This window comes from Phodopus roborovskii, unplaced genomic scaffold (assembly GCF_943737965.1).
Source record: "Phodopus roborovskii unplaced genomic scaffold, PHOROB, whole genome shotgun sequence".
Lineage (NCBI taxonomy): Eukaryota > Metazoa > Chordata > Mammalia > Rodentia > Cricetidae > Phodopus > Phodopus roborovskii.
The window spans coordinates 18,321,976-18,344,873 of NW_026125281.1; the positions used below are offsets into that span (position 1 = coordinate 18,321,976).

The 22,898-nt window shown below is 40.3% G+C and overlaps 1 pseudogene; it reads left to right on the plus strand.

The window, feature by feature from the left end:
- Positions 1-1,541: 1,541 nt before the first annotated feature.
- LOC127230979 (stress-induced-phosphoprotein 1-like) lies at positions 1,542-22,605 on the plus strand (annotated as a pseudogene).
- The last annotated feature ends 293 nt before the right edge of the window (positions 22,606-22,898 follow it).

Below are 22,898 nucleotides of genomic sequence, written 5' to 3' on the forward strand. Positions count from 1 at the left end.
TGTGACTGAGTTTGTGTTCAATTATGGAGATTTTCCTATGCATGAGGTGTTCAGAAGAAGGTATATTCTTTTGTATTTGGGTGAAATGTTCTGTAAATATCTGTTAGGTCCACTTGAGCCGTAGCATGTTAGTTCCATTATTTCTCTGTTTATTTTCTGTCTGGATGACCTGTCCATTGGTGAAAGTGAGATGTTGAAATCCCCCACTATTAACTTGTGGTGTTTGATGTATAGATTAAGCTTTAGTATTATTTCTTTTTCAAATGTGGGTGCCCTTGCTTTTAGGGCATAGATTTTCAGAGCTGAGATGTAATCCTGGTAGATTTTTCCTTTGATGAGTATGAAGTGACCTTCCCCATCTCTTTTGATTAATTTTGGTTTGAAGTCTGTTGTGCTAGAGATTAGAATGGCAAAACCAGCTTGTTGCTTATATCCATTTGCTTGGAAAAATCTTTTTCCAACCCTTTACCCTGAGGTAATATCTGTCTTTGATGTTGAAGTGTGTTTCTCTTATGCATCAGGAGAATGGAATCTGCTTTTGCATCCATTCCATTAATCTCTGTCTGAGTTAATTGATATTAACAATTTTTAATGACCAGTGATTGTTCATTTTTGTTATTTTGTTGTTGACTGTGGTGGTTAAGAATCAGAGATCCTCGGCTGAACACTGAGTCAAACTGCTGGAATCCAGTTGTAGAGAAGGAAGAGTAATGAGCAAAGGGATCAAAACCATACTGGGGAAATCCACAGAAACAGCTGACCTGAGTAAGTGGGAGCTCATGGACTTCAGTCTGACAGCTGGGGAAGCATCATATGGCCGAACCAAGCCCCTAAACATGGGTGTCAGTTAGGAGGCTTGGGAAGTCCATGGAGCCGCTGGCAGTGGAACCAGTATTTATCCCTAGTGATGGTGGAAAAGGAGTTTGAACAAAAGCTCAAGAACACATGGGAAGATGCTTTTAAAATATGAATTCACAAAACTGGAAGGAAAGGTGATAGAACAGAGAAGCATGCCCCTATTCCCGATGAACCATGGGGCTGCGGGCCGGAGGAACAGGGAGATCTGTGTCTTTCTGGAGCTCCAGCAGAAACAAGTCTTTGCTTAATGCAGCCAGGCCTAGGCACAGCAGGGCTCTCACAGACTGGATCCGAGCATGGAACTGCTGCATTTGTGGCCTGTGTTACTTGCCCTGCTTGGAGACAGAGGGCTAGGAGCAGCAGGCACAGTGGTCATGCCAGGAGTTGGTGCTGACTACAGGGAGATGTGCAACTCTCTGGAACTTCCGCAGAACCAGGTCCTTGCTGAATAAGATCAGCTCTCGGCCTGGTGGCTGGCTCCAGGAATGGAGCCAAGGAGGCAGCGGTCTGTATTGCTTGCCCAGTGCTACCTTCAGGCTACAAGTACAGAGGTTCTATCCACTGGTCCTCTGCAGCGGTAGCCACCTAGGACAGAGAGATGTGCAGTGACTTGGATCTCCCCTGGGGAAAGATGTCGCGTAGCTGAATAGGACTGGTCCTAGACCTTCCAGCCAGCATGCAAAATGGAGCTGATGCAACTTAGGCCCATGCTGCTTGGCCTGCTGGGTGATGTAGACTGTGGGACAGCAGAGCTGCCCTCAGGCTACAAGCACAAAGGTCAAGCCTGGAAAGTCTCGGGTTGGAGGTGTGCTGTAGCCTAGAGCTCTCACAGAACCTGCCCCAGGATGCCCTTCCTGCCTAGCTGCAGCATCACTCTGACTCTGGGCAGCAGAAGGGTATCTTAATTAATAAGGTCTTTAAAACGGACAAGTGGTTAGGATAGGTTGTAGTGAGGTAGTCCTTCTGTAGCACTGACCACGCCCATTGGGGGGTGGAGCGATGGGCGGAGGTGACCTGAGGAAGGAGGTCGGAGGGGGCCAGGAAGGCGCTCTCTTTCTGGCGTGACTCGGACAGGAGAGGATCGGGTTGAATTTCCTGGTGTTCATCTGTCTAGGTTGTAAGTTATTTCTCCCTGAATAAACATCTATTCGGCCTATTTGTTTATCCTGATCCTTATTTACCGCAATATCTGGTGTCAGAAGTGGGATTTACCTGGGTTTTGCCCCCAGGCGGCAGAAGCCGCCCCCCTCCCCCACCTTCCCCAACAGGCAGGGTTTAACCAGGTGGACTCACCACAGCTTTGGGACATTTGCCTCTTCCTTACTGCAAAGGAGATCTTTGCCGCTAAAGCAGACCTGAGAAGGCACTTACCGCTTAACATTTTTTGCCCATTTCCGCACGGGACTTTGCATTCGCACAGAGCCTCTCGGCAGCACCCGCCCGGCGGCACCCGCCCGGCTTGCACGCGTTTCGTCTTGTGTTACAAGTAACTCCAAAAGTCCCCTTTTTAACAAAATTCTGCTTGCCATAGTTTGTTAAGAACTTTTTACAGGAACCGGGATCAGACGAGCCTGGGCGGCTAGGCGCTATTTGATGACACACCTCCAGGCGTAGCTACCACAAGCTGAGATATACAACTAAAAGCATCAAAGTTCCAGGACAGCAGAATTACACCTAAGGTAATTGTAACATCCTTTGCAATTTAAGCTGATATAAAATCTGAGATAAATTGTTCTATAACTATGGCAGATAATTTTACTATGCAGAACTTTAGGAATTATTTTACTTCATATGTAGAAGGGATGTTAGCAGAAGAAACTTATGACTGGACCAATATATACTTTTATTTTGTAATAGCAATGGGTTTCATCATTAACATGATATTCTTAAAGAAATGGTTTGAGATTACAGCAAACAATAAGGAACTTGTACAAACCATGGGAGACTTAGTAACAAAGATTCGAAACATTGAAAATGATAAAATTCAAAGCATAGAGACAAGGATTCAAAACATTGAAAATGATGGAATTCAAAACATAGAGACAAAGATTCAAAACATTAAAAATGATAAAATTCAAAGCATAGAGACAAGGATTCAAAACATTAAAAATGATGGAATTCAAAACATAGAGACAAAGATTCGAAACATTGAAAATGATAGAATTCAAAGCATAGAAAATATAGAAAGAAAGATTCAGAATATTGAAGATGGCGTTGGCGAGCTGAAAGGTATAATTTGTTTAATGTCAGATACTTCAATAACCAGAACAGAAACAATGCAATGCATTAACAAACTAGCAGAAACAGCCCACTCCTGGTCAGAGGAAGCTACTAATAAGTTTAAAAAACTAGAACATCAGATAGAAAGACTAGATGACAGAATCTCTTCCATGTCTGAGGATAATGACAAGCTAGCAGATAGAACATTGTTTCTGGAAGGCAGTTTACACGCCATTCAGATAATATCTAAGGATGATAAGATTAAAAACATGGAATCATTTGTAGTTGGAAAAAGTAAGAAACTGACTGATGCAATGAAGTCTCTAGAAAGTTATTTGATTCAAGAAATTCAGACACTCAAAGAAACAATGGTGAATAGATTTCAGGCTTTAGAAGACCTTCAGTCTGATACATCAGAAAAAGAACTACAGGTAACAGGGCATGAAAAAGATTTAAAATTTTCCACACCATTTAGGGTCAGGGGAGCTTTCCCTGTATCTATTCATGAAAAGCCAGCAACGAAGAAACATCCAAAAGGTGTCGTTGCATATCAGTGGGAACCAATACGTATGAAAGATTTAAAAGGTATAAAGGAAGCAGTAGTCTCTTATGGCATGCACTCACCTTATGTGAAGCAATTAGTAGAATCATGGGCATGGAATAACAAGGTAACCCCTAAGGATTGGGATCAATTAATATCAGCTGTCCTTGAAAGCGCCTCTCAAATAGAATGGAGGGCTTTATGGAGAGAGGAAGCAAAAGCTCTTAAACTTCAGGGCTTAAAGAAAGGGTATAAAGCTCCCCAAGATAAAATTCTTGGTGAGGGTCTCTATGCTGACCCAGAAACCCAAGCTGCCTATGATGAACACATCTTGTCTCTATGCAGTACAGCAGCTTTGAATGCTTGGGATAAGGTTCATGAATTAGGAGAGAGGATAGAACCCTATACCAAGATAAAGCAAGGACCTAGAGAACGTTTTAGTATCTTTCTAGAAAGATTATCTAGGGCAGTACAATTAGAGATAGCAGACATAGATGCTAGGCAAATACTCATAGAATCTTTAGCTTATACGAATGCGAATCCTCAATGCAAACAGGTGCTTTGGCCTTTAAAAATGCGATCAGCACCCTTAGATAAATGGGTCCTATATACAGGCAACATTGAGTATAATGACAATAAGACTGAAGCATGGATAGGAGAAGCCATATCTAAAGGTCAGAGAAGATATCAAGATAACAGAGTTCCTTACTATGGTGACTTAGAAGCTTGGGTAGGAGAAGCCATCCCCAAAGGTTTAAAAAGATATCATAATGTCAGATGTTATAACTGTGGTAAGATAGGACATCTAAAAAAAAATTGTAGGCAAAACATCACTAGAAATAACACCCCCAGGAATGAATCAAACAGAAGGCCTCAGCCTCCTGGGTTATGTAGAAGGTGTGGCAAAGGCAGACACTGGACAAATGAGTGTAGATCGACCAGAGACAAGCAAGGAAACCCTTTACCATCGGGGAAACTCCTTGGGGGGCCTCTCGAAGGCCCCCACGTCACAGGTGGTTCGAACATTCCCAGTCACAGTGGAAGACAATCTCCCACAGGACAATTAGAAAATTCTGTGCCTATTATAAAAACTCATACTGCTCTGGATGACAAACTAGTGACGGAAGTTGAATCAAACATGACAGAAGGAAATGAAAAACGTATATTTTGGCAAACTGCTATAAATAGTCATAGGCCTAGATTGATAGTTAAGATGAATAATAGACTGTTTGAGGGTCTGCTGGACACAGGAGCTGATGTAACTATCATATCTAATAAATCTTGGCCTCAAAGATTTCTCCAAAAGAAGTAAGCATGTATCTGATGGATATATGAAAATATAGTCAACTCACCAATACTTAGGGAAAGGACACAAAAACTTTAGTGAAATGTTGCAGGATAATTGATCACGCTGTGAAACCCGAGATTGCATTATTTACTGGAAAAACCTACTGTTAGCTGTGCTGTGGCTCAGCCCTATCACACACCATTAATCTAAGAGCTTTCTGTTTGAATATTGTAAACAGGATTAAATGAAATCAACCTTCTGTCAAGAGACAGAAGAAGAAAGCAGTTTACAGGAAATAACCATAGAGAGAAGAGGAAATCATGGTGACAGAGAGATGCACAGGAAGTCGAAAGGAGGGACGTATAGTTGGAGGAGTTTTGTTTGAGGAGGAGTTTTGTGGTCCCTTTAAATATTGGCACACAATTACAGGAAAACTTAGCAATTTAAAATTTTATCTGTAAGTATACAGCCATATATATGCATATATATGTATATACACACACACATATATATAAACACACACACATACATATATATATACATATATGTATATATATATGTATGTATATATATATATATATAATCCGATGCCATTACTATAGTTAAAACAACGTAACTGGCCATCAACTGAAGAAAAAGATGATAAATAAAACATGGTATATCTCTACTGTGGAATATTATTTTCCTATGACTACCAATAAATTACTAGGACAGCAAGGGTGGCGATAAAGAATGGATAAATTAAGAAAACATTACATCGAAAAGAGGCCAATTATGAAATTATATGCTATATAGCTACATCTTTACTAAGTACCCAACACATGCATTCTGTAGATACAGGACTAAAGCATGGGCATCTTAGAAGATAATGAGGAGTATAAGACACTAATGTTAATTAGTGTCTTTCTAAGGTTAGGGGCAGAAAAGATTGAAGATAGCTGCTACTGTATGTGGCATTTCTTTGGGGACTGATGGAAACATTCTAAGGTCATACTGTGATGATAGCATACTGTGTAAATATGTAAATTCCACTGAATTTCACATTTTAAGTAAGAAGTTTTATCCTACATCAATGTTATTGGTGTAAAAATAACCTTGGGATGTAAAGAAGGGCCTGTGTCAGTCTGACTGAGAATGAGTAGAGCATTTGAGGCTGAACAATTTGCTTAGTCCATCTGGCATCACATTATAAGCAATTAATCCATTATTTGCAGTTCTATTCTTTAATTCTGGGCAAGTTGTTTTCCTTGCACAAACAAAGCAACAGCTGCCTCTTACATTTGCTATGTGCTAGACACTCTCCTGGCACCTTGCTTATTAAGGCCTGAAAATGACCTTCGTCATAGAGGCCTTATGATCTCATCCTTGGAGCTCATGTTCTGAACAGAATCTTTTCTAGACTTGGAGACACAAGTCTAAACAAAACAGACCAAATCTAGGGCCTGTAAACTTCCATGTGGTATTACACACAGCGGAGCAGGGGTGAGGGTGGGGGAGGGGTCTGTTCTTCCCGTCCACAGTCTCTGGAACTAACAATCTAGAAATAGTACTATTAAGTTAGATTAACTGTGATTTAAAGATAAAAGGTGAATGAAGGAAAAGAGTAAAAGCAGAATGGAAAGGAAAAGTTTATAAAATTCATTAGTATATATTAAATGCCAACTATGTTTATAATTTTATTTGTTGTTATATAACCTAAAATATAGTTAACAATATTTAAGTTGTCTGGTGTGTATATTTAAGTAGAATGTGGTGGCTGTTTGCACAGAAAACATTTTTAATACTCTAAAGATGAAGCTTCCTTATTTATAAAGCTACTTGGTCTCTGTATTGGATGATTTCTATTCAATTGTCGATGCATTTAGTAATATCACAGAAAACTACAATGTTATGTTTAATAAGAAATGTGTTTCATCTTAACTATCTGAAGACACTTTTAGTTTCTTCTGTGTTGCAGAAGGATAGAAGGAGCAGGGTCAAGCGTCAGAGGGGCTGGAAATATGCAATGCAGCACAATGGCATGATGTGTACTTTGAAGCTCACAGAATACAGCAAAAGAAGTTGCGAGAGATTTTAAAGATCAACACACGCATGTGCATATTCACACACCTTCACATGTACACACACACACACTCAAGTGAGCAGACTTGAACTAAGTTAAAATAGCCACGATCAGCTTCTCAGCTCTGTTGGAAATTGGAAGGCACTAGAGCAAATTCTGAAGAAAGACTTTTCCTACAAATTCAATATTGCTGGTTTATTTTGAACATTTATTCATCATTTTAGTTAATTGCTCTTTATTATTTATAATCATATTTCATATTTGTGCCTTACAGCATGCACAGCATATATAAGTATGTTATGTAATCAACAAAAATTTTAAAAGCCAACTAATAGACCAATGTATACAGATATATATATATATATATATACATATATATATATATATATGTAATGCCCTACCTCATATAAAACACACTTGTTTCATATTTAAATAAAAAATATAAAATTAAAATGATATTTTACCACGAAGAAACAAAACAACAACAACAAAAACAATGTCCCACCTCAGGTTATCCTATGAAAACTACTGTACTGAAATATCAGTTTCCATCTTTCAGACTATGTGAATATTGGTAATATTTAAGGCTTCCAAGGATGTAGAAAACATAACTCTCTTTTATATTTGTGAAAGTATAAAAGGCTTAATCTAGGGAAGGCAGTGGTGTCACATGGTTTAATCTAAGCACTTTACGGCTCAATGCCACCCTCTTCCTTTTTTTCAGATACAGTCTCTGCAGAAACATTGGAGTTGTGTTTTTGTTGTCCAATTTTTTCACAGGTTGAGTGAATCTTTCAGGTATTATCACCAGCTTTTCATTACTCTGAGGAAAAACACAAATATAGCCTCAGATCTAGTGAGTTGTTGGAGCTGGGTTTTTCCGTTGACCTGATATGACACCTCTTCATGTGTCATGACTGTGAATTTTCCTGGAGGGGCCAAAAATGCTTTGTACCAGTAAGGCCATCTTTGCCCAAATTTTAAAAATCCAAAGAACGTAAAATAGAAGGCAGAACATTATAAGAAGTAGCCATATTACTCTTCTCCACTACCTTTATTTTTAAATGTTTAAGTTTCCATTGGCGTTTTCCATAAAACATTGACCCCAAGGGTTATATGGAATGCTTGTGATATGGGTTATACCAAACTGTTGTCAACATTTCTGGAAAATATTGGCAGTGTATGCAAGAGCATTGTCAGATTTTAACATTTCACAGGGGCCAAAAACAGCCAAAGTTCTGACTATAAAAAGTAATAACATCCTTAACTGCTTCTTCTGATACAGGGCAGGGAAAAAAAAAGCAATAAGTAAGTGTCCACAATGATGTGAACATATTTCATCCTCCCAAAGCTAGGGGCACAAGTAACATCCATGTGCCAAATATGATTTGCCAATAACCCTGGGCTTCCTCCTCTCCTCTCATCCCCTCCTCTTTCCACTCTTCCCCCCCAAATCCACTCCTTTCCTGTTCTGTTCAGAAAGGGGAAAGTTGTGGTAGAACTAAGCCGTCTTTCTTCGTATTAAGTCTGAGAAAGGCAATTGAGTTTGAGGAATAGGTTTCCAAGAGCCAGCCCAAGCATTAGGAGCAGCCCTTGGCCTCATTGTTAGGAGTCCCACAAGTAGACAAAGGAACACAACTGTCACATATATGCAGAGAGCTTACATGCAGAAATGAGCCTTCTCTTTAGTTAGTGGAAAACATTTTTTCAACGCTGAAGCACTTGGACAAAAGAATGCATGAGATTCTTGTCCTTCCTCTAAGTTGTTAGTTCCTAGGAAAAGAGACAGTGTTAAAAGGAAATCTGCAGCTGGGCAGCGTTGGTGCACACCTTTCATCCCAGGGAGGCAGAGGCAGGTCAATCTCTGTGAGTTTGAAGACAGCCTGGTCTACAGAGGTCCATGACAGGCTCCAAAGCTACACAGATAAACCCTGTCTTGATAAAGCACCCTCCCCCCCAAAAGACAAAGAATCTGCCTTTGTATTTCCCTGAGATAAAGTTCCTAGAAGATTAGAATGTATGGGTAAAATAAGCTGTATTCTTCCATGTCTATAATTCCTGCTGAATTACTTATAATAAATCATAAATAAAGGTGCCTGATGAAGTGATCCACATACTGTGCCAAGATACTGTATATTGTGAATCAGAATATAAGTTTAGCGGTTATTCACACCGCCAGAGGAACTAGGATACAAGGTGTATTCTAAGAGATTCATATAAAGTCCCTCACAGAAGGGGGAAGGGACAAGTCCCCCAGAGCACATGGGAAGTGGGGGGGGGGGCAGCGAATGGAGAGAGAACTAGGAGAAAGAGAAGGGGAGGAGAGAGAGGAAAACACGTGCAATTAGAAAGACTGAGTCAAGGTAGGAATAGAAGGAGAGAGAGAGAGAGAGAAGAGAGAGGGGGAGCTATTATTGGTTTAAAGAGAAAACTGAACATAAAGAAAGGTCTAGAGACCTACAAGACTGACTCCAACTAACATTTTGAACAACAGTGGAAAGTCTACCATAAATGCCCTTCCCTGATAATGAGATCAACAACTAACTTATCCACCATCATGGAGCCCTCGTCTAGTACCTGTGAGAAACAGAAGCAAACACCCATAACTAAATACTGAGTCAAACTAGAATCCAGATGCAGAGAGACAGGACAAGAACAGGTTGCAGAAACACATAGAGACAGGTGACCTGAACAAGGAGGAGCTAATGATAACTGGTAATCCAGCATGGGACTGACTCAGACCCCCTGAATATGGGTCTCAGCTAGAAGGACTAAGTAGTCTAAAGGACCTCAGACAGTGGAACCAGGATATATTCCTGGTGCACAAAAGGACCTTGCGGACACATCCTCCATGGAGGGATACTGCCTTAACTTTAACAGGAGAGAAGTCCTAGTCCCTACTTCAAATGACTTGACAGATTTACATGACCCCACCTGGATGGCATAGCCCTACAAGTGGAATGGGGGTGGGGGATGGGAGGGGAGGGTAGTCAGGGTGCATGTGAGGGGGTAGAGAGGGTAAGAGGAAGGAAGGGAGGGAGGAAGGGAGAGGGAACTGGGATCCATATGTTAAAAAAAAAAAAAAAAAAAAGTTTAGGGGTTGCTGTCCCTGAAGCTGTGAAAGGAAGGAATCCTGAATATCTACAGCTCTGGAGGGAAAGGTATCCTGACCTGCAAGAAGTCAGGCTATACATGATGCTGAAGTATGCTAGGGGATATTCTCTCCATAAGTTGTGGCAGTATTTCTTTCAAAGAGAAAGCCATCACAGCTGAGCTCTGCTCTGCTTCCAAGGGGGTTTCCCAGCAGAGGTATCCATTCCTTCTTAGCTCTGGGCCAAGTTGTTACTTCTTGTTCAATCTGCTAAGGGGACACCCCGGCAGAAACGTAGGAATCTTCTCTGGCCCTGGCAGAAGCTGTTACTCCACTTCCCTAAGCGAGTTTTCCAGCAGAGATTCCGCCTCACGCCAGTGAAAGATCTTCACCCAAAATTCTTTGCAAGAGATAGATTTGGGAAGGAGGAATCCATGAGAGTGGCTGCCTCTGCCAGGGCGGTGAAGGACAGCTGCAACTGAACAGACAAAGGGGTTTATATCGGGCTTTTTTGGGGTGGGGGTGTTTCCAGGGACACAATTTTTAGGGAGGGACTTGGTCACGTTTCGATTCCCTTAATCTTGGACAAGCTCAGCTTGGCTAGATTTTGTGCTCAGGAAACGGCTGGTTTTCTGCTCAGGTTGGTTTTGTGTTCAGTTGATCAGGGGCGGATTTGGTTCTGGTTTAAGGGCCAAAGTGTGTTTCTTCGACTGGCCCTTTTAACCTTTAATTTCAGTGTCAGGTTGTTTCTTTGGCTCTGGTTTCAGGATCAGGGCATATTTCTTTGGCCCTGGTTTCAGGGCCAGCCTGGTTTATTTTGCTGACTCTGGGTTAAGGGCCAGGGTAGGTGTCAGGGTCAGGGTGAGATTGTTTGACTGGCCCTTTTGCCCTATATTCTCCATTTAAGTTGATGTTGGTTATAGATTTGCTGTAAACTGCCTTCATTATGTTTACACATATCCCTTGTATTATTGATATCTCCAGGACTTTTAACATGAAGGGTTGTTAGATTTTGTCAAATGCTGCTTCTGTATCTAGAGAGATCATAATGTGTTTTTCTTTCTTTCAGTCTGTTTATGTAGCGGGTTACCTTCACTGATTTTTACATTTTGAACCATCCCTGTATCTCCTGGATGAAGCTTACCTAATCATTGTGCATGATCTTTTTGATGCGTTCTTGATCCACTATTTTTCATCTGTGTTCATAAAGGAAGTTGATCTGTAACTCTTTCTTGCCTTTATGTGGCTTGGGTATTAGAGTACCTGTAGCTCTATAAAGAGAATTGAGAAATGATCCCTCCATTTCTGTATTTTGGAATAAATTTGAGGAGTATTGTCATTAACTCTTTGAAAGTCTGGTAGAATTCTTGATAAAACCATCTGGCCCCAAACTTTTTTTTGGATGGGGGTTTGGGGACTTTTTAATGACTTCTTCTATTCTATAGTTCTACTAAAGTTGTTTTTTAGATCTTGATTTAACTTTGGTAAGTGGTAGTCATTGAGGAAATTATCTGATTCATTTAGATTTTACAATTTGGTAAAGTACAGGTTTTTAAAGTATATCATTATGATTCTCTGGAATCCCCCTTTCATTATTGATTTTGTTCATTTCCGTAGTCTCTTTCTGCCTCTCAATTAGTTTGGATAAGGGATTGTGTAGTGTATCTTGTTGATTTTTCTCAGAAAACCAACTGTTTCATTAATTCTTTGCATTATTCTTTTTGTTTCCATTTTATTGATTTCAGGACTCAGTTGTATTATTTATTGCCTTCTACTCTTTTTGGGTGTAATTTCTTCTTTTTATTCTAGGGCTTTCAGGTGTTCTGTTAAATTGCTAGTTTGTAATTTATTCAGTTCTTGATATAGGCACTTAGTGCTGTGAACTTGTCTCTTAATACCCCATTTCCTTGAGTCCCATAGGTTTGTTTATGCTGAATATCCATTTTCATTTAATTTTATGATCTTTAATTTCTCTCTCTCTCTTCTTTTCCTCCTCCCCTTTTTTCCTTGGCTCATTTTTCACTCAGTAGAAATTTATACATTTTCTATGGTTTTCTAAGTTTTCTGCTGTCTGTTGTTGATATCCAGCTTTAATCCATGGTCATCTGATGAGCCACAGACAATTATTTCAATTTTCTTGATGTCTTGAGACATCATTTTTGTTCAAGTATTTGGTCAATTTTGGAGAAAGTTCCATGAGGTGCAGAGAAGAAGATACATTCTTTTGTGTTTGGTGAAATGCCCTATAATTTCTTTTAGGTCAATTTTGTTTACAACATCTGTTAGCTCCTGTCTGTCTCTGTTAAGTTTTAGTTTGGATAACCTGTCCATTGTTGATAATGGAATATTGAAGTCTCCCACTGTCAGTGTGTGAGGGTTAAAATATGACTTAAGCTATAATAGTGTTTCTTTTATAAGATTGGGTGCCCTTGAATTTTAGGCATAGATAGTAAGACTTGAAATGATCTCTTAGTGGGTTTTTCTTTTGATGAGTATGTAGTGTCCATCCCTATCTCTTCCAATTAGTTTGGTCTATTTTCTTGGAATATCTTTTTCCAACCCTTTACCCTGAGGTCTATCCTTTACATTAAGATATGTTTCTTGGATGCAGAAGAAGAATGGATCCTGTTTTTAAATCCATTCTGCTAGTCTTTTTATCGTGGAATTGATACCATTCATATTGATGTTGACCAATGCCTGTTGATTATGTTGTTGTTGGTGGTGGGGTGTGTGTGTGTGTGTGTGTGTGTGTGTGTGTGTGTGTGTGTATGTGTGTGTCCAGTATTTTGATTTTGCTGTTCTGAGATTATCTATACCATGTGTTTTCATATTTGTAATTTGGCTCCTTATATTGGAGTTTTCCTCCTAGTGCTGGATTTGTAGATAGATATTGCTTAAAGTTTGTTTTATTGTGGAATATCTTATTTTCTCTTTCTATGGTAGTTGAAAGCTTTGCTGGATACAGTATTCTTGGCTGTAATCTGCGTTCTTTTACAGTCTGCAGCACATCGGTCTAGGCCTTTCTATCTTATAGAATCTTCCTTAAGAAATCAGGTATAATTCTAGCAGGTCTGCCTTATATATATATATTACTTGGTGTTTTTCCCATGCAGCTTTTAATAAACCACCTTTGTTGTATATTTACTGTTTTGATTATTGTGTGTGGAATATATTTTTGGTCCAATATATTTTATGTTCTATAAGCATCTTTTACTTTTATAGACATGTCTTTTTTTAGGTTAGGAAAATTTTCTTCTATGATTTTGTTGGAAATATTTTCTGGGCTTTTGTTCTGGGTTTCTTCTCCTTCCTCTGTTCCTATTATTTTTAGAGTTGGATTTTTCATAGTGTCCCACCTTTCCTAAATATTTTGTGTCAGGAGCTTTTTAGATTTAATATTATCTTTTACTGATGTATACATTTCTTCTATCGTATCTTTAATGACTGAGGTTATCTCTTCCATCTCTTGTCTTCTGTTGGTGAAGCTTGCCTCTGTAGTTTGTTTGAATTCGTACATGTTTTATTTCCCAAATTTCCTCAACTTTGCATTTCTTTATTGATTCTATTTCATTTCCATGTCTTGACCACTTTTATTCATTTCATTTCACTCTTTGTGTTTTCCTGGATTTCTTTCAGGGATTCATTAATTTCCTCTTTATGGACCTCTCTCATGTTCATACACAGTGTTTTAAGGTCTTTTTTTTCTTAGGCTCCAGCTATGTTGAAATATTCAGGGCCTTCTGGGGTAAATTTGCTGTACTCTAGTGGATACATGTTGTCCTTGCTATTGTTGATTGTGCTGTTACACTGGGGTCTAAGCATCTAAGATTGAAATGATTATAGGTCTAGGTGCTGACATCTGGTTTTGTCTTTGTTGAGTGGGTGTTTTCTTCTTTGGTTTCCATTTCCTGTCTGAATTTTAGGGGAACATAAAGGCTGTGTTCTGCATGGTAGGAAATTTTCTGTGGACCTGTTTCCCTGGCCCACTCAGCTGGTGTGTTCCCAGGGAATGTCTGCTGGTGTTGGAGACCAGAATAAGAGGATGAATTGGGTGAAGAAAGTTTGAAAGAGATCTTAGTAATCCATTGGAGCTGGGGTCAGAGAGCAGAGGGAGACAGCAGCAGGTGTTCTACTACAGAGCTGGGGATGAGACAGGGTGATAGGATCTAGAGTAGCAGAGGGAATGGCTTTTGGGTTAGCAGGGGAGCCTGCAGGGTTTCCAGGGTAGGATACAGTAATGAATTGGGATAGAGAGGTTAGATGGGGGAGAGCTGTGAGATCCATGGGAGACAGAACAGGGGAAAGGGAAGGCTGCAGCATTTCTTCTGTTACAGAGCTGAGGGTGAATGTCTAGTGCATGTTTCTATTTGTCCTTCCCTGAGTTTTCATTAGTCTGGGCTCCCCAGATGCCATGTACAGGAAGAAGCAATGTCTCTGACCCTTCTCTAACTTACGAAAGAAGATTTGCAACTAATGATACTTTCAGTGATGGTGATTTTATATATTATTACCAAGGTAACAAATGTGTTATTTTTATAGACTTTTAAAACTTTAAAGTTACTTTTACATAAATAATATGTTCTCAATTCTGGATGTAGTATAAAAAGTCTCTGCTCAAAAATACTTTTTTCTGAATGATATTTTTATTCTTAAGGACAGTGTGCATTTTGGGGGGAGTGCATAAAATAGTGACAATTTCCTAGTCATCTTGCCAATACTTTTCTAAACATATAGCAGAAATTTATACAATTTTAAGACAAGATGATGACAAAGCTCCTTTAAAAGAAGCAGGCATGAAAAGCCTCAACCACCATACAATAGCTGAAGAATAAGAATAGAACCAGAAGATATAGATGGATGGGCCATGCTCACTCTCTTAAGGTAACAGTGCATGGGTACAGAACTCAGCAGTTATACTTAGAGAAAGACATGCATATAACAGAGAGTGTCTCTTGAATTTTGATAAGTCTAGGAAAGTATTTGTGATCTAGAATTCTTTCTTGGGAAGATCTTGCAAGATTAGCTATCATATTTGAGAATAAAGTACCATGTTCTCAAAAAATGCAAGCAGTCACAGTGAATAAACTGTAAGAATATAAGAGATAAATCCAAAAAACCAACATTGGAAATGTGTCAAATCATAAATATTCAAGGGCTTGGAGATACCACATGGAGGAAAGGGAAATTATTCCCCCCGAAACCCAGAAAGAGCAGAAACAGCCCACAGTGTTATCAGTGACTGATGTGTGAAGGGTGACAGTCACTCAGGTGTTTGCTTTTAGCCATGTATCTATTTTACTTTGACCAGTTTGTATCTGGGGTTTTATCAGGAAAAATTTCCTTTCTAAATTCAAAAGGGCCAAATAGATTTTCTTAAGTTATTGAAAGAGGTAGAATCAAGAAATATTTGGCAGTTTGATTCTATAAGCTCTTTGACAAGGGGCAGGGACAGTAGTTCAGTGGGTAAAGTGTGTGCTGCCCAAGCATTAGGAACTGAGTTCTGATCCCCATTCTCATGTCAAGATGGCGTGCCTGAATGAGTCTATAAACTCCAGTAGTGAGTGAAACATGATAAGTAGATCCTCAAGGTTTGCTGGCCAACCAGTCCAGCCAAACTGACAAGCTGCAGGTTTGTTTAGAAAGCCTGTGTTTAAAAAATGAGAGGGAGAAAAATAGAGATAGACTCATGATATCAACTTTTGGCATCCACACATGAGTGCACAGGTGAGTGTGTACGTATGCACAGTCACACATACTCTCACACATCATACACATGCACACTCACACATACTCACTCTCACACATCATACACATGCACACTCACACATCACACCCATCCATTCATAATCTCACACACTCATACATGCAAACTCTCACACGCTGACACACTCTCACACACAAACTATATCACACCTAAACACACATATACAGACATACATATGCAAACCTCACAGACACACACTCACATTCTCTCATGCACACATAAACTCACAGACACACACACTCACATAAACACTCTCACATACTCACATGTAAACTCATAATCCACACATTCTTTTACACACATACACCTGCACTTACACCCAATCATTCACACACATACTCACATACACATATTCTCATACACGCTCTCACATACAAACACATTCAGACATATTCACACAGATACCATACACTCTTACACATGCACAATCACACAGCACACACAAATGCATATCCTCCCACACTCATGCTCTTTCACACTCACATAACACAACACACATACACACACACACAGACACACACACACACTGAAACAAATTTTGAAGGTGACCACCAAAGTAGGTGGGATAGCCTAGAATACATCTGTGACCAGAAGAAACCACTATCTCTACAACAAAGGGCATTAGCCTTTTCTATAACAAAATCCAACATCCAGTAGAAGAACAGGGAAGGTAGGAGGAAGGACAGGTGAGGGAGACAGAAGCCATCAAAGAAAGAATGGGAGATTCTCAAACTATTCGGTCTTTGGAGAAAATATTGCCATCAAATTGGAAAAGATTAGAGAAATACAAAGTACTGAAGTGGAACAAAATCATCACTGTCTCACTCTTATCTAAACATGAATTGCATTTTGTTGTGTAATTTGTGGCACTGCTCAATCAACCCCTATCCTTTGAAGCATCAAGTTCAAGTCTAGAGTTTTATTAGAAGGAAATAGTGGGAAAATCTCACAAGGTGTACGGACAAGTCAGGCAACTCTTTTCTAATACAGAAATTTAAAGATCAGTATCATGTTACTATCATAGCAAGTAACTGAGATTGTCAGCGTCATTCTTGTTTTCAGTTGGCTATCTACACTGTAGATCTGTGGTGAAGTAGTATATCAATAAAGGAGTGATGGAATGCAAACCATTCGCCTAAGAGCCAAGAAATGAAAAAATGAAGAAGGAGCCAGGATCCCAGATATCCTGTGGGAGTTTTTTCCCAGGGACCCAAAGGCCTCTGGTATTTCTCTAGTATACAGCAAGCTTTCTTGTCAGACTATCTTTGGATAACCCAAATATAACAATCTGGAGACTTATTTTTAATTGTGAAAGGTTAGCCTTAGCTTTGGCTTTTCCTCGTTAGCGCTTAAAATTTAATTAGCCCATTTTTTTTTTTTAATCTACAACCTCCATGTTGCCCTTATTTCTCTGAGGCTGCTGACAAAATTCCACGCCTAGATTCTTCCTTCCAGCTTCTCTCTCTCTCTCTCTCTCTCTCTCTCTCTCTCTCTCTCTCTCTCTCTCTTTCTCTCTCTCTGCCCAGAAGTCCCACCTAGTTTCTCCTACCTAAATATTGACCGTTTAGCTCTTTATTAAACCAACAATAAGGTACCTCAGGCAAAGACATTCTTTATAATGTAAACAAATATTCTGCAACACCAGTGGTCTTCGTGATCTTTCAAAAGTGACTTCTCAGAGACCATGCTTCCAATGGTCTTTGGGATAAACTATATCCCAAAGGATACATCCAAGGATACATAGGTGGTTAACAAAATCATGTATGCGATCTATCCAGTGAAGTACAGAGCAGTGGTCATTAACATGGAAAAGACAGTTTATGTATCCAGTGGTAAAAGCTATTCCAGTTTACAGCATCTAGCCTATGACATGATATCAGAGTCTCTTGGTTCTCCTTAGGCTGAAGCACTCTAGTCTGTGTCATGGTTTGCTACAATCCTCTTAAATTCACTCTACTCTTGTCCCCCTCATACTTAAGCTCTTAGAAACCATCAGTCTTTTGTCAGAATCATCTTTTTTGTGTCTTTCTTCCTAGAGCAACAAAGATTGATAATTTATTTAACAGGAATGCAAAACTTTGCCTCTGTCTTTCTCCCAACATTTCTAGTAAAGGGATTTGGCAAGTTTATATGAAAAATGCGTTATTATTTTTCTTAACATAATGTTTTTATTGATCATCTGAAATTTCACATAATGCACCCTGATCACATTCACTTCTATGTCCTCCCAGGTCTACGGTCAGTCATGTGACCTCCCCCAAAAACAGAAGTAGAAAAAAAAAGGGGGGGAAACTAAGTCTTATATACTCATCGCAGCATGGTCAAACTCCCAGTGGGCAGGCACTTAGAGAAAACTGAGCCCTTGCCGTCACCTCACCTGCCAGAAGCCATCAACTGCAAAGAGCATTCCTGTCACAATTTTTAAGAATGTTTCTTAACTGTGAGTCTGCAGTGGTCCATTGTCCATCCCACTTCAGAAGAAGCTTCCTTGCTCAGTATAGTCAGTGGCAGCATGGAGCAAGGACTTCCATCTGGTTTCTAGTTGTAGTGTGGGCCATGGACATCAACATGGCTTCAGGTGGCAACAAAAAATCATCCCCATAGCCTTTAATGGTAACATAGGTCACAGACATCAGCATGGTCCCCTGCCAAAGCAGGGTCACAGATACCAACATTGCGTGTCTGTGGCAGTAGTGTGGATTACAGACATCACCATGGATTTCTGCTGGATTATAGACATGAATATCCTCATGGCCTTCAGTGGTGATACAGGCTAGAGCATCCTCATGACCGTTAGCTGCATCAGGACCAAGGGTACCATCATGGTCAAAATCATTTTAAAATACATATATGATCAGTTCATGCCTGATGGATCTGTAACCACAGCTACTTAGCTGACTGAAGATGAAAATCCCTTGAGTGCACAAGTTCAAGATCTGCCTGAACAAGAGTAAGACCTTTTTTCACAGAACAAAACAATACAAAATGAATCCAAAAATGTGCATGTGCTCCTACACTCCCACCCAAACTTTCCAGTTGAGTTTAAGTTTAGTATTGCCTGTGTGCCTCTCTAACATGTTCCAGTGGATTCTCTGCTTTGGCCCTTTCTGTCTTTGTATCTTATTTCTTCATAGACCAGCAACCTTAATTTGAGTTCAGAGCACCAAATGCTTCTCAAAGGAATTGGGCACTTATTAAGTCTTTCTTATAGCTTTTATCACATTGGTAACTAATTATTTTTACTGGTACTTGTTTAACTCTAATTCCTTATAAAAAGAGAGAACCTACATGTGTGACTTCCCACTGATACAGGCTGCTAACACAGCGTGTCCTTAGTAAGCACAGAAGGCAATTTAGCAACAATTTGACAAAAATATAATTTTGGGTGAATCTGTTCCAAAGTATTGGTTCTTCTTATAATTTGAGCTGTATTTCTTTATTACCTACTTACATTTCAACTTTATTGAATCATTTTGTTGGATATGTTATTAAGTCCCCAACAGTGACAATAACAATAACAGTGGCAATTTTACCTTTACTGCTGGAATAGTCAGTTCCTCAAAGAGAAAAGTTCAGAAAATTATACAGCTAGGAAAAAGTAAGAGGGAATGCTGCCACCACCCGATATATAAGAACAAATATATGCAAAAGTGAATGTTGAGTTGCAAGTAATCTGATTAGGGACAATGAGTTAACCTCTCTGGAATTCAGTGATGCTCTCTGTAACATCAGCTTTGAAGACTGCGCACCTGTGTGTTAATGAACATCAAAGACCTGAATCACAGTAGTGCTTTGTAAATTTAATTAGTATTGAATAATCTATCAAAAAACAAAGACAAAAGCAAAATCACCTCAAAAAATTCAAGATAATAACTATAATAACTTAAAATGGTTTGACTGGAGAATCTATAACATTTAATGGTGTTTTAAAATATTAGAGGCTCAAGGTTTAAATTGATGAGTTTAGAAAATGCTACATTGAATTTAATTGCAAACCATGAGTTATTTAGAAGTAACAACCCTTCCCCCTCTTTTGTTTTAACCTCCTGATGTGAAAAACAATTCAAACTCTCAATTTTGAGTATTAGGCTGCTGCTGTCTCAGCCATAGTGTTTTATGACAATGGCCTTTTACCTTGGTCTATTCCTTGATTGACTTCTATATATCCTTGTAAAACAGGAAAATGGGAAAGGCAAATCTCAGTTTATCTGTTAAATGTCAGTGGGACTTTGTAATTTCAGTTAACAGTACATAGTCATTAGGAAAGATGGTTGGTTGGAATCTTTGCATATTCAAGAGTGAATCTTCATTTGAGCCAAATGATTTGAATATTTCAGCTGCTGTGTCCCTAGAGTACTTGACTACTCCAGAATCAATACACTGCTGCTTAGAGGAGCTCTCATATCACAAATATGACTCGCTTCTATAGCTGAATGCCTAATGGAGGCACATAAACATAAGTGTACACACGTGTGCACCCACACACAAACACACACTTGCCCATACATGTGCATGAACGCACACACACACACACACACACACACACACACACAGGCACACTTTTTTATATGAGGTTGAATTAGTTGGTCTCCAAAATATTTCTTAACTGAGAAAAGCTGTGCAGGGTGCTGGAGAGACGCCTTAGTGGTTAAAAGCACCTGTTGCTCTTTCAGAGACTCTGGATTTGGCTCGCAAAAACCATATGGTGGCTTGTGTGCAACTCCAGTTTCAGGAGATCTGACACTTTTCTTTTGCTCTTTATAGGCACCAAGAATACAGATGCTGCACACAAATACATATAGGCAAAACACACACACTCACATATGAACAAGTAAATATTTTCAAAAGAATAAATTGAGGTTCCAGAAGGCGGCACGTGCAGTTGGGAACACGGAGCAGACGAATTCGATTCAACGGGGTTCTGGGCCAGGAAATAGAGCAGGTGAATGAGCTAAAGGAGAAGGGCACTAAGGCCCTGAGCGTCGGGAACATTGATGATGCCTTACAGTGCTACTCTGAGGCAATTAAACTAGATCCCCAGAACCATGTGCTCTAATGCATTCGCTCTGCAGCCTATGCCAAGAAAGGAGACTACCACAAGGCCTATGAAGATGGCTGCAAGACTGTTGACCTGAAGCAACTGGGGCAAGGGTTATTCAAGAAAAGCAGGAGCCCTTGAGTTCCTAAACCGGTTCGAAGAAGCCAAACGAACCTATGAAGAGGGTTTAAAACATGAAGCAAATAACCGCCAGCTCAAGGAGCGCTTGCAGAACATGGAGGCAAGGTTGGCAGAGAGGAAATTCATGAATCCTTTCAACTTGCCTAATCTGTACCAGAAATTAGAAAATGATCCCAGGACAAGGACACTGCTCAGTGACCCTACCTACTGGGAACTCATAGAACAGCCACGGAACAAGCCTTCAGACCTGGGCACGAAAATACAAGATCCCCGGATCATGGCTACTCTCAGTGTCCTCCTTGGGGTTGATCTGGGCAGTATGGATGAAGAGGAAGAGGCAGCAACACCCCCACCCCCACCTCCTCCCAAAAAGGAGGCCAAGCCAGAACCAATGGAAGATCTTCCGGAGAATAAAAAACAGGCACTGAAAGAAAAAGGGATGGGAAATGATGCCTACAAGAAGAAAGATTTTGACATGGCCTTGAAGCATTATGACAGGGTGAAGGAACTGGACCCCACCAATATGACTTACATAACTAATCAAGCAGCTGTGCACTTTGAGAAAGGCGACTACAACAAATGCCGAGAGCTGTGTGAGAAGGCGATTGAAGTGGGCAGAGAGAACAGAAAAGACTACCGACAGATTGCCAAAGCTTATGCCCGAATTGGCAATTCCTATTTCAAAGAAGAAAGGTACAAGGATGCTATCCATTTCTACAATAAGTCTCTGGCAGAGCACTGAACCCCAGATGTGCTCAAGAAGTGCCAGCAGGCAGAGAAAATCCTGAAGGAGCAAGAGCGACTGGCCTATATCAACCCTGACTTGGCTTTGGAGGAGAAGAACAAGGGCAATGAATGCTTCCAGAAAGGGGACTACCCCCAGGCCATGAAGCACTATACAGAAGCCATTAAATGGAACCCAAGAGATGCCAAACTGTACAGTAACCGAGCTGCCTGCTACACCAAGCTCCTGGAGTTTCAGCTAGCACTCAAGGACTGTGAGGAGTGCATCCAGCTGGAGCCAACCTTTATCAAGGGTTATACACGGAAAGCAGCCGCCCTGGAAGCCATGAAGGACTATACAAAAGCTATGGATGTGTACCAGAAGGCGCTAGATCTGGACTCCAGCTGTAAGGAGGCAGCAGATGGTTACCAGCGCTGTATGATGGCACAGTACAACAGACATGATAGCCCTGAGGATGTGAAGTGACGGGCCATGGCTGACCCTGAGGTGCAGCAGATTATGAGTGACCCAGCTATGAGGCTCATCCTGGAGCAGATGCAAAAGATCCCCAGGTTCTAAGCGAACACTTAAAGAACCCTGTAATAGCACAGAAGATCCAGAAGCTGATGGATGAGGGTCTGATTGCAATTCGGTGATAACTTGCTTTTCCCCTCTTCCCTTCGCCAATGTGGAAAGGCGAGCTGGGATGGTGGCGAGCAGCACTGGGCATGGGGGAGGGGAGAAAGGCTCATCTTTATATTTATACATGCCTGCAAGGAAGACAGATTCATCCAGCGCCACCTCGGACCCACTCAGCACAGGCATGGTCTCTTCACTGCTGCCCTCGAGTGTCCTTCCCTGCCCTCTCCAACCCCCCCCCCCGGTCACTGTCTAGGCTTCTCCCCTATAGTTGGTTATTTTTTATTTGGGGCAGTGGGTGCATACGGGGAGGGGAGGGTATTCTTCCCTACCTGGGGTCCCAGCTGTCTTCAATTATTACCCCACGTCCTTCAATAAAACAAGCCAGTCAGGCGAGGTTATATGTTAAAAAAAAGAAAAGACAAGAATACGTTATTAAGTGAAAAGATGCAAAAATTCCCTGTGTTCTTTTGATGTAACTGAGATGACAGTATACAGTATTTACAAAACATCTGCATTTAAGGATGGGTAC